Source organism: Mauremys reevesii, linkage group 7 (assembly GCF_016161935.1).
Source record: "Mauremys reevesii isolate NIE-2019 linkage group 7, ASM1616193v1, whole genome shotgun sequence".
NCBI classification, from domain to species: domain Eukaryota; kingdom Metazoa; phylum Chordata; order Testudines; family Geoemydidae; genus Mauremys; species Mauremys reevesii.
In genome coordinates, this window is record NC_052629.1 from 8,219,918 (window position 1) to 8,232,277 (window position 12,360).

Genomic DNA, 12,360 nt, shown 5'->3' on the forward strand with positions numbered 1-12,360 from the left:
TCTGCCATAGTCTTCCTGGGTATCACTAGGCCCAGGCCCTAGACAGCTAACTCCCATTGAAATCAATAGAAGTGAGGGACCTAAACACCTCTGAGGATCTGGACCTTAAACCCTGAGCCGGCAGTGGGCTCTATTTGGGCATCAGGGGTCCACTGCTAGTCATCAATTAGCAAGGGACCAACGTAGTGCTTTCTGCATCAAAAGTCAGGTGCTAGCCAAAAAAAAAAAGGAAAACAGCAGGACTCTGATAGGATCTAGATATGTATATTTCATTCACTTGGCAGGGAGAGGGTTAATGCTTCCACTGAGTGGAGGAGTTACCTCAGGTGTCTATGCTTACTCTAGAGACTGCCAGAGAGCAATCTTGGTTCAGCTGAAGTGAGTTCATGTAGATCAGACTATAAATAAGAGAGAGCGTTGGGATAATTTTCTCTCTTGAATGGATTGCTGTAAGGGAAGGCTTGTCATAGAGTTAGGGATGAGTCTGACTCAGAAGTCCTTGTGCTTTAATTGAGGGAAAAGCATGACCTTAAAAAAAATCCTTGTGACTTCTGGGAAAGAAAGTGGTGTTGTGAAAAATACTAGGGGGGTTATTCATTTGAGCCTCAGATGTAGGGGCTTTTTCCTTGTCCTTGTGATACAAAATGTAGACCTGGATCAGGATTTTGAATGCTCCAGGGCCATAGGCTATGCAGATTATATTCTCGTTCTGAGCCTTGCGCAAACTTTGGATCTAGGTTCATATTCTGAATGCCTTGCAAAAGTTTGGATTTGGGTTCAGGCCCTTCTTCTTTTTTTTATTCTTCCCCCCCCACCCTCAGGTTACCTGTTGTAACACAGGGACTCTTACAATCCAGGCCAAAATGCAAACAATAGAAAGCAACTCCTTAGTGTGGTTTTCTGAGGGAGGGGAAGGGAGAAAAATTCCTCCTCTCCGAAAAGCACTTTGTCCAAAATCTCAGTTTAGGCTTTTTTTTAAATATTGAATAGGGTAGACCGCTCTGTTAAGCATAATGCTTGGTGTGACAAAAGTTAATTGCGTCTTCTGGTAGTGTGTCCAAAACACTGCATCTCAGATTTTAATTATACTTCAGAGAATAGGGGTTGTACAGTATCAGTCTTAAAATGCTGTTATCTGAAAAGGCTTCTGAGACAGCAAAGCATTTTTTCTTTTCAAACTTTTATTTTTTTGTGTGAAATAGGGAAAAGATGATTCCCCTATGAAAACAGCAATGTTTTGACTGCAGAGAGCAAGATACTGCCCATTTCACCATTAGCACAACAAGAAAACTTCCCTTAATTCCTGGTGGGCAACATTAGGGTATTTTCTGCATTAACAGAGGGGTGAACACTAGTGGAAAATGGCAACATTTCACCCCAAATTAATGAATAAGACAAACAAGATAGCAGTTATAGAGTGCCCTTCACAAGGAATTGCAGGGCATTTTTCAGTAAAAGGTTTAAAACAATCAAAATATTAGAGGTGATAGCAATCAAATATTTTAGCTGGAAATGCAAAGGCAGGCTAGCAGCTGCAAGCAGATGTAGGAATTGAGTTATCCTACAATTAAAGGATTAAAAACCATGCCTTATAGCAATAGATTGAGCACTTTAAGTCTATTTAGCTTAACGAAGGAAAAGTGTAATCAAGTCAGCCCTTAAATCTACAAGTATCTGTATGGGTAACTAATATTTAGTAATGGATTCTTCAGTCTAGCACAGAAAGGTCTAACATGATCTAATGTCTAGAAGTTGAAGTTAATCATCCAGACTGGAAATAAGGTGTAAATTTTGGACATTGAGGGTAATTAACCTTTGGAACAATTTACCAAGGGTCTTGGTGGATTCTCCATCCTTGACAACCTTTAAATTAAGATTGGATGTTCTTCTAAAACAGTTCTAGGAATTATTTTGAGGAAGTCCCATGGCCTGAGCTATACAGGAGGTCAGACTAGATTATCACAGTGGTCTCTTCTGGCCTTGGAATCTATGAACAATCAAAGTTCCATTAAGTGCAGTAGAAAAGGCGCATGGTCATTAACTGGTTTGCAAATGAAATTTGTGAAGTTAGAGTAGAAGTATTTTAGGAACCAACAAGGGGATTTCAAACTAGGGCAATGTATAAAGACAGTGTCTGGTGAGCACTCATGAAAAAGAACTGGTACTGCCTGAAAGGCAATAATGCTAACTAAGACAATCCCATCAAAAGATACCAGTACACCTGACTCTGTGTATGAAGGGGAGGAGGAAACCTTAGAGATCTATTAGACTAATTTAGTGCATGTGATTGAAAACAAATATGCAGCACAAATATTACATGTGGCTAAAGCAATCTGGAATGAAGCAATGTAGAAAATGCCTTCTAGAAACTAAATCTATGGTGGGTAACGTCACTTTAAGAAAGAGAGAACTGAGATTGAAATAGTCCAGAAAAGGACAACAAAGGTGATCAGAGGTTGCAACAGGACTTCTTTTCACTAGAGTTCTCTAGCCTAGAAAGTGTTATGATTGTCAGCCTACATTCTTCCCTGCTCATATCATGGAGAACAAGAGAACTTTCAGTTAACATGAAGGGTAGCAAATTCAAAGCTGATGAAAAGAAACTTTATTTCCACCCAAAGCACAATTCACCTGTGAAACTCCATTGCCACAAAATACCATTAAGGCCAAGAGCTTGGCAGAAAAGGATAAGACATTTCTATGGATAATGAGACTATCCAGAGTTGTTATAATAAACATTTAAACCAAAAAAGAATAGCTTCAGGGTATGTCAACAATGAACTAATGGGTGATGAGGAAAGCTTCCCTGAAAATAGGTTATCCTTTCATTACATAATGTTGGGTTTCTTGTACCTCCTTTGGAAGCAGTTGGTGCTGGCCATGATTGGAGTATGTCTACACTGCACAGTTAACCTGGGTTATTGGCACCTGGGTTAGCCTAGCTCAGGTGTGAGTGTGCCCACAGCAAAGCCCTATCTGTATAACAGTGTCCTCACTGTTTCTGCACTCACCCATGGGTGTGTGGGGGCATATCCCATGGTTCTTTGTGCTGAGATGCTCTAGAATTCTTTTCCTGGTCATTGTGGAAGAACTTGTTGGTTCTTCAGGGGGCATTGTGGGAACATGTTTGGAGGACTGTCTGCACTCGAGTGACCTAGCCTGTGTCTGACTGCAAAGTACGTGGATTCTAGCCTGAGTGAAAGCAACAGCCAGGCTCTAACCTGTACCACCAGTGGTTCTCAAACTGTGGGTCAGGACCCCAAAGTGGGTTGTGACTCTGTTTTAATGGGGTCACCGGGGCTGGCTTAGGCTTGCTGGGGCCCAGGGCCAAAGCTGAAGCCCGAGCCCCATCATCCAAGGCTGAAGCATGAGGGCTTCAGCCCTGGGTGGCAGGGCTCCGGTTACAGGCGCCCTGCATGGGGCTGAAGCCATTGGGCCCACCTCCTGGGGTGGTTTGGCTTTGGGTCCCCCACCTGGGGTGGAGTCGTGCTTTGATCCCCCCTCTTGGGTCCTGTGCTAATTTTTGTCAGAAGGGGGTCATAGTGCAAGGAAGTTTGAGAACCCCTGCGGTAAGCTAGACCAGGCTCAAAGCACCTCCAAATCCGAGTTAGAGCTTTCTGTGTATGGTTTGTATCAGAGTTTAGGCTGGGGTAGGCAACCTATGGCACATGTGCCAAAGGCGGTACACAAGCTGATTTTCAGTGGCACTCACACTGCCTGGGTCCTGACTGGTCTGGGGGGCTCTGCATTTTAATTTAAATGAAGCTTCTTAAACATTTAATAAACCTTATTTACTTTACATACAACAATAGTTTAGTTATATATTATAGACTTTTAGAAAGAGACCTTCTAAAAACATTAAAATGTATGACTGGCACGTGAAACCTTAAATTAGAGTAAATAAATGAAGACTCGGCACAGCACTTCTGAAAGGTTGCCGACCCCTGGTTTAGGCTAAGATCCTGGGTTAAGTGTGCAGTAAAGACAAGGTACTGACTTAGGAGGACCTTTAGATTTTCTCAGTGTATCCCATCTCTCTTTTAGAATATAAACTCTTCCAGAAACCGACTGCCTGTTTTGTATGTATCAGCAGTGTTGGTTCCGAATAAATATGTGGTCATTCACTCCTGGTAATTAATATTAGAACAGATAACAGGAAGTAGTTCTTCACATGTCTGGTCATGCGTGGAATTCTCTCCTGCAGGAGGTTAGCAAGTCCAATGCAATGGCTGGATTTTAAGCAAGTTTGATTATTTTATGACCAGCAAATGACATTTGTATCTGCGCAAGATAAGATAGTGAAAGGGTAATTTCTCATGATGCAAACTAGTTCCCAATGGGCTCAGGAGGGCACGAGCATCAGAAGGTGGTAAGCCTGGGAAAACAAGTATCCAAAAGTGTAGTTCTAGGCAGTCTGGCGTGTGGGCAAAGCACTGTATTGCATCTCAGGGGTCAAGTCTCAGTTGTAGCACAGACTTCCCACGTGACCCATAGCCAAGCCACTTAATCAACCTGTGCTTCTGATCTGTAAAATGGAGATAACACTTTCCTGCCTCGCCCTGATGTTTGTTTGTGTTTTAAGGCACTCGGCTACTGTGGTGATGGAAGCCACGTACATACCGAGATAGAAAATTCAGGAAGTGGAGAGTTAAAGATGCACATAGCTGAAAATGTATTCAAGGGCCTGATTCTTCTCACTGATGTGATTTCGCTGAGTTCTTCTGTATACATGCTGGGGTGAATGAGAGCTTGAACAGGTCCACCGTCTTCGCTTATAATGTTTTATTTGTCAAATAATGGAAAACATAATAGACACACTTTTTTCCCCAGCACCCTGACCTCCCGACTGCAATTTGCAATCTGCCTGACTGTAACTGACGAAAATCTCATGCTCTGAAGAGTCTTGTGGTAGCACAGAATTCTCATCAATTTTAATCCCCTAAAGGTTGGCAGCAACTGAGCCTGCCAACAAACGGAGAGACTAGCGTGTGCAACTCCACTAAGTCGGTGGAGCTGCACCCTCTTTATACTAAGAACAAAGCATGTTTCTCGGCCATAGGTGGCTTTTCTTATTGCATCTAGGAAAAAAACAGAGAGGGAAAAACACATATAAAGTCTCCATCACAGAGCTTCGTTGTGTGAGAGTAGGCATCAGAAATGAAATTCAAAATGGGAGCAGGGAAGGTGCAGCGTGATAGAAACCAGATTGACAGCACCTTTCTCTTCCCTAGCTATTTACACTGCAGTGTCAGCTCTGAATCTAGTCCTCCCTTTGGACAATGATGAGTAGCCCACACACGGTGATTTTCTTTTTACCAATCTAACATTGTCATATTCATGTTGATGGTGTGGGTAACAACACTATTCACGGATATTTTAGGACAACACAGATAACTGCTGCAGCGTGTCATTCTCAAAATGCAGCTGATGAGAGGGAATGAGTTGAAATTGATGATAACCAGGCTGGCACTTTCACAATAAGCCAAGCTTCACTAGCTATATTATAACCACCTAGTTAACACGATGAAGAGGCTAGGCTATGCCTTTGGAAATCTTCTGCAGCTCCTTTCTAAGATGAAATTGGTTGTCTTGGAAGAAAGAATCGGCAGCACTTTGCAAATGGCAGATCCCAGAACCCCTCCAGACATTGGTGTCAGTTGGTATGTCCCTCACCCTTTTGTCACACGTTAGCAAATTTCGAGTTCATGCTCTAAAGTGTTAAATTTTCCCCTGTAAAGCCTCTTCATTGCAGTCACATGCAACTATCGATGAGCCCAAAATGCAAATTCTTCATCCGGTTTTAGGAAACACATATTTTAGTGGAATTGATTTTAATACTGGTTCTTGTACCACGCCCATCACCAGGGTACCACTTTGGATCCAGGAATTCAGCAGGACATCTGTAAGAGACAAAGGAGTCATCTATGAAATTTGGTTCAGATTCTTTCAAAGCTCATAAGTGGTTTAGAACACCAGCCAGGGCCGCCCAGAGGGGGGGGCAAGAGGGGCAATTTGCCCCAGGTTCTGAGCCCCACAGGGCCCCCCACCAGAGTTTTTCGGGGCCCCTGGAGCGGGATCCTTCACTCTTGCGGGGCCGGGCACAGGAGCTGGAATGGAAGGGCCCCCCCACTGCCGAAGACCCCGGGCCCCCGGAATCCTCTGGGCGGCCCTGACACCAGCTACTAAAGACAATGGTGACTGATCCCTATCATGTGCCAGCGGTATGTGCCTTTGGAACTCTGACCTAAGGTCATGTGACTAAAGTGAGGCCGTGGTCTCATGTTGCCCCAGCTCGCCTGTGCGTCAGCCCATTTTTACGGAGGCTCGGGTCTGAGAGTAGGTGTGGGCCCATCCCTGCACAGAGCATAACCAGTGGCTGTTAGCAGCAATAACCCTAATGCATGTTCTTGATGGCTGGAGTATTCTACTGTAGATGTAGAGCAGAGCTGCCTTTTTTTGCTTGTCTGTACCTTGCTGACCCTGTCCTCTCTCTGAGCAGGAAAATAAACATCTGAACTGCAACAACAGCCCACTGTTGCCTCCCCGCACATCAGTGGAGACATCAGCATTGTCCTGAGCCTGCAATTCTCTAAAAGCCTGTGGAAGCAGATAAACATATTGATTTAAAGAACCACCAAATCCTCACCCACATCCTGGCAAGTAAATAGGGGGAGGCATGTTGCTATAATTGGCTACTTTTATAGCGCAGAAGCTCAGTGCCAGCAGCAACCAGTAAAAATAAGGGGCAGGGGGAAGAGCTAGGTGGAGAAATGCTATGCACTGATTTGCAACAAAATCAATCGTGATGAATTAAAGGCTATGCACAGACTAATACCCAGGAAGTAGGATTTAGGGGTCCAGTACGTTTAGGCACCACACTTTGATGCTGTGGTGTGGGTTCATGGCTGGCTTTGGTCACATATGACATGCCCTTGTTCTCCACCCATCCGCTGCCATATTTATGTTATGCCATCTGATGAGCAGCATGCAATCAGAACAAGCTCAGAGTGGGAATAGCAGGAGTGTTCGATTTGTACTTGCAGGTCCGGATGGAGCTGTACCCTCTCTGGGGAGAATCTAGCTTTGTGGTTGCCACCCTAGGCAAGATTCTGGTCTTTAGTCATTCAGAATAACTGGCCTAAATTTGACCTGTGTCCTCTTCTTCCTCACCCAGTTCCACGTGCCTGGAGACCTTGCTGGTTGCAGGGGAGGAAGGGGGCAAAGGGATGACCTGGCCCGTGTCTTTGCAGAGTTCATTTCTTTCCCCTCCTTCCCCCACTGCTCCCCTATGGTTAAAAGCATCTTGTCCCATCCTGTCCACACAGTGTTAAAAGGCAGCCGACATCACCAGGCTGCTGCTGGCCGCTGACATAACCCGGCCGCAGACGTAACCCAGCCGCCTCTGGCTACAGTGTGGGCAGGACGGGGTTAAGCCGTAAGGGTGTGTTGTGCACCAGGGCCCAGGGAACCTGACTGCAGGGGCTTCAGCGAACCCGGGCAGAGAGATGTCTCAGCAGTGGAGGCTGCCTAGGGGATGGAGCAGCCCCACGCTCCCTGGGGACAGGACCCAGGGTGGGATGGGGGTGAGGCAAAAGGGTGCGAAGTCCCTGCCCCGGGGGCTGCTGTGGAGCCTGCAGGTTTGGGGCATGAACAGGCTGGAAATTGCTCCTCCTCTCCAGCCACTCCAGAGCTTAGCTGAGGGGCAGAGGGGCTGCCCTGGGGCAGTGCTGTGCGGGGCTTTGGCACTCGCAGGGCTCGGCTCCTCCTGCCCAGAGCCCCAGGCTAGAGGGTCTTGGGTTTTCCTGGGGCGACGGCCCAGCCGGGAGCAGTGGGGGAAGGAAGGAGCCTGCCAGCCAGGCCGTTGCTGAGCTGAGCACTCCGACCAGGGGCTGGTTCTCGGCACAGCGCTGGGAGTGGGACGCGTCCCGCCGGGGGGGGATATGGAGGAGCTGCGGGGGAGAAGGGGCAAAAGCAGGGAGAGGACAGCGAGAGGGGGAGCACGTAAAGGGCCAGTGGGTGGGCAGCACAGGTGACACGTAACTGGCCGCTGCCTGGCACCTGTCCGTGCACTCTAGCCTCCATAGCTCACACCAGGGGGAGTGGCTGGCCCCATGCGCTGCATCTTTGTCCCATCACCAGCCTTGCACACCCACTCCTGTCATCGGCCATTGAACCCCCTCCCTCACTGCTGGTGGGCGGGCAGCTGGCAAGCAGGGATCTGGTTGGCAGCGGGAGCTGCCAGTATTACTGATTGGGGGGGAACAGAAAATATGGGACAATTTGCCCATTTTTTTAAGAAAAAGTCAGGACATCTGCAGGAGGGCTTAAATACGGGACTGTCCCTTTAAAATCGGGACGTCTGGTCACCCTACAGATCACCTCAGTTTCAGTTCCTCTGTGCAAGTGGCTCAGAGCTGCTTTTCTCAAGTCCCCAAACTGGCAAGGGAGCTACTATCATAATAATCATGTAATAATAGTCATACCTCAAGGGCTTCAAAGCACAGAATTTTCATCCGTTTCATTTCAAAATCATGGGACAATTATTGTGTGTGAGTTGGTATTACATGGTGTAATATCAGCCCAAATAACATTATGTATAAATGAAAACTGTAAAGCGTAGTCATGGAAGGTGCAGAGTTCAACCTTCATTCGCTGCTTCTAGTCTTTCAAGTAGTTTCTTTCTCAGTTTTAACACCGAATTTCCACTCGTGGTTTTTTTTTCCCCCAAATGGAAAAAAATGCTTGTAGAACAACTGTTTGCAACCAGTGAGTGTTTAGTGTAGGAAAATCCATGTGATTTGAGCATCTTCCTGTGCACTTAAGTTTAAACAGAAAGGCAGAGTGCAATCAGTTAGCATGGGACAAAGGGGATGGTCAGCTGAGGCAAACAGAGGAAAGGAACATTTAGGTTGAATGTCAGAATCACTTTTCTAGCAGCAAGACTCTATAGTAAGAGACTGAAATAACTTCCTGGAGAAAGTGGTGGAAGCTCCAACACTTCAGGGGTTTTTGTTTTTTCCAAACTGAACTGGACGAAACACTGGAGAATGTGCTACGACAAAGAAGCTAGCATTGACACTGGGGCATGAAACAACCTGCCACCACCTTGTTCCCCCCATAACTTAAGTTTGACCCATTTGGGATGCCAGTGGGTTGCCTGGATTGTCAAAATATGGTTGGTGGGTTTGGATCAGCAGTGTGAGCATTGGGCATTTTTAGTTGGACTCACTGGGGTTCATTTTCTCTGAATTGGAGCAGGTCAGTTCACACTCCTGAGCCCTACTGGTTCAGGCTCAGGCAGATGTCTCTGCAGTACTTTATCCTATGGTCACAGTTTGAAGGTTTTCTTTGCAATCCCATAGATTGGGGGGCTAGATCTTGAGTTAGTGCAAATCAGCATACCTCCATCTATCTAGACTACATTTTTGGAGTGTAAGAAAAAAGCCACCAAGGAAAAGTAACCATTCAGTGAGGCTGGACCAATCTCCTGTCATTGGGTTCTCATCCCAGCTCTAATTATGTGATTCCGTACCACAACCTAGTATAGGGAAGGAGCAGATTGTTTAAAGGAGAATGCAACAAATCTACCTGTCCATGCATGTAAATATAACTTTTGAACTGAAGTACAGTATTATTGGTTGTCATAGAATCATAGAACAGAAGGGACCTAGAGAGGTCATCTAGTCCAGTCCCCTGCACTCTAGGCAGGACTAAGTATTATCTAGAACACTGCTGACAGGTGTTTGTCCAACCTGCTATTAAAAATCCCCAATGATGGAGATTTTACCACCTCCCTGGGCAATTTATACCAGTGCTTAACTATTCTGACAGCAATGAAGTTTTTCCTAATGTCCAACCTAAACTGCCCTTGCTGCAATTTAAGCCCATTGCTTCTTGTCCTATCCTCGGAGGCTAAGAAGAGCAATTTTCTCTCTCTTCCTTGAAACAACCTTTTATGTACTTAAAAAGTGTTACCATGTCCCTCCTCAGTCTTCTCTTCTCCAGACTAAACAAACCCATTTTTTTTTTCAATCTTCCCTCATAGGTCATGTTTTCTAGACTTTTAATAATTTTTGTTGATCTTCTCTGGACTTTCTCCAATTTGTCCACATCCTTCCTGAAACGTGGCACCCAGAACTGGACACAATACTCTAGTTGAGGCCTAATCTGCACGGAGTAGAGCAGAAGAATTACTTCTTGCGTCTTGCTTACGATACTCTTGCTAATACATCCCAGAATGATGTTTGCTTTTTTTGCAATAGCGTTACACTGTTGACTCATATTTAGCTTGTGGTCCACTGTGACCCCCAGATCCCTTTCCGCAGTTCTCCTTCCTAGGCAGTCATTTCCCATTTTGTATGTGTGCGACTGATTTTTCCTTCCTAAGTGGAGTACTTTGCATTTATCCTTGTTGAATTTCATCCTATTTACTTCCAACCATTTCTCCAGTTTGTCCAGATAATTGTCACCTCCCCCCATCAAATCTCTAACTTATGGTACTTAAAACACGATGAACTTTACTGCCTGAGCTGTATCCCCTGATGTGTGTTTGTAATATATATTTATTGCAGAGAGAAAAAGTCATGTTTTCCCAGGGATACTGTAGAACTGGAGGCTACAAAACAATAGGCCTGCAAGTTACCCTGGCTGGAAAATAACCCCACTGGGACTGCATATTGTCATACCTACTGGATATCTCCAGGCTTTTCTATGCCAAACAGATCTACCTTGTCCTCAGTGAGCATTAAAAAAAATGCTCCCTTTGTTGTCACATGCAGTGGTGGTGGCGGGAAGGTTACTTACAAGGCTTTTGCAATACCAGCCTAATGAGATAATGTATTTATTTATTATCATAATAAACACAGCTGTAAAACGGACCATGAAAAATAATAGATGACTTGCAGATTTCCATACCCAATGTGTCAGCTGTAATTGGCAAATAAATTAAATGATCCATATGCTTGCCATCATCTACTCTACTTTCCTTAGTACCCTCACTATTTAAATACAGTCAGCGTTATTTATTCTAATTACTCACTAACAAAAAAAAAAAAAAAACCTCGGCACCGAAATTGATTGGCCTTGTAATATAATTTCCCCAACTGCAGCAACACATACTGTGCTCTTTCTCATGCACTTGAATGTAACAAGTATGATAGTCTCACTTTTCTTATTAATAGTTTTCACTTTATCATGCCGATACTATTGAGTTTTCTCTTTATTAGTGTCTTGGAGGCATTGCTTGCAATGATATATAATAGGTTGAGGGAGAGAGTCCAATCCATTAAGCTAGTGGTGATTCCCTAGTGGGGGGAAGAATGATTCCTCTCCTTCCCAGCAGTCCTAGTCTCGAGTGTACAGAATCTGTTGTTGCATATTAGGGTATGTCTACACTGCAAAGAAAAACTCATGGTGCTGAGTCTCGGAGCCTGGATCAGTTGGCTTGGGCTCATGGGGTGCTAAAAATAGCTCGGGCTTGGGCTGGAGCCTGGGCTCCAAAACCCAGAGTGGGAGGAAGAGTCTTTACCCTTTTTATTTTTAGTCCCGCAGGCCAAGCCTGAATCAACTGTCCTGTATTCTGAGGGTATGTCTACAGTGCAGTTAAAAACCCACGGCTGGCCTGGGCCAGCCTCATGGGGCTGTTTGATTGCAGTGTAGATGCTTGGGCTGGAGCCCGGTCTCGAGGACCCTACAATCTGGGAGGGTCCCAGAGCTCAGGCTGCCGCCCAAGCTCAAATGTCTACTCCCCAATTAAATAGCCCCTTAGCCAGAGCCCCACAAGCCAGCCACGGGTTTTTAATTGCAGTGTAGATATAGCCGAAGAGTCACATTGCCCAGACATGTCTCTTATTTACATAGGAAACATAGCATCTGAAGCTGCACCATGGAAGTGAATTGTGTTTTTGAATTGACTGTGGGGACCCAAGTCGTCTTATTACTCTTATTATTGGTGGTAGCATCTAAGAACCCCAGTCATGACCCCAGGACTCCATTGAGCTAGGCTCTGCACAAATAAACAACCCAAAGGCAGTCCCTGCCCCAAAGAGTTTACAAATGAAGTAATCTTTAAACGTAGTCTTTTCCCCCATTCATCTTAATAATATTCAACAGCCTTAACACTGAAGGTCTAAAGAAGTTTGATTTGCTTAGTCTAGCAAAACAAGGGCTAAGAGGGGATAGTATTGTTCTCTATAAATACATCTGTGAGTTAAACACCAGGGAGGGAGAAGAGCTGTTTAGCCAAAGGACAATGTTGGCACAAGAACAAATGGATACAAGTTGGACATGAGTACATCTAGGATTTAGACATTAGGAAACATAAGGACAAACAGGAATGAGGAGGGGTAGGAGGACAAGGTG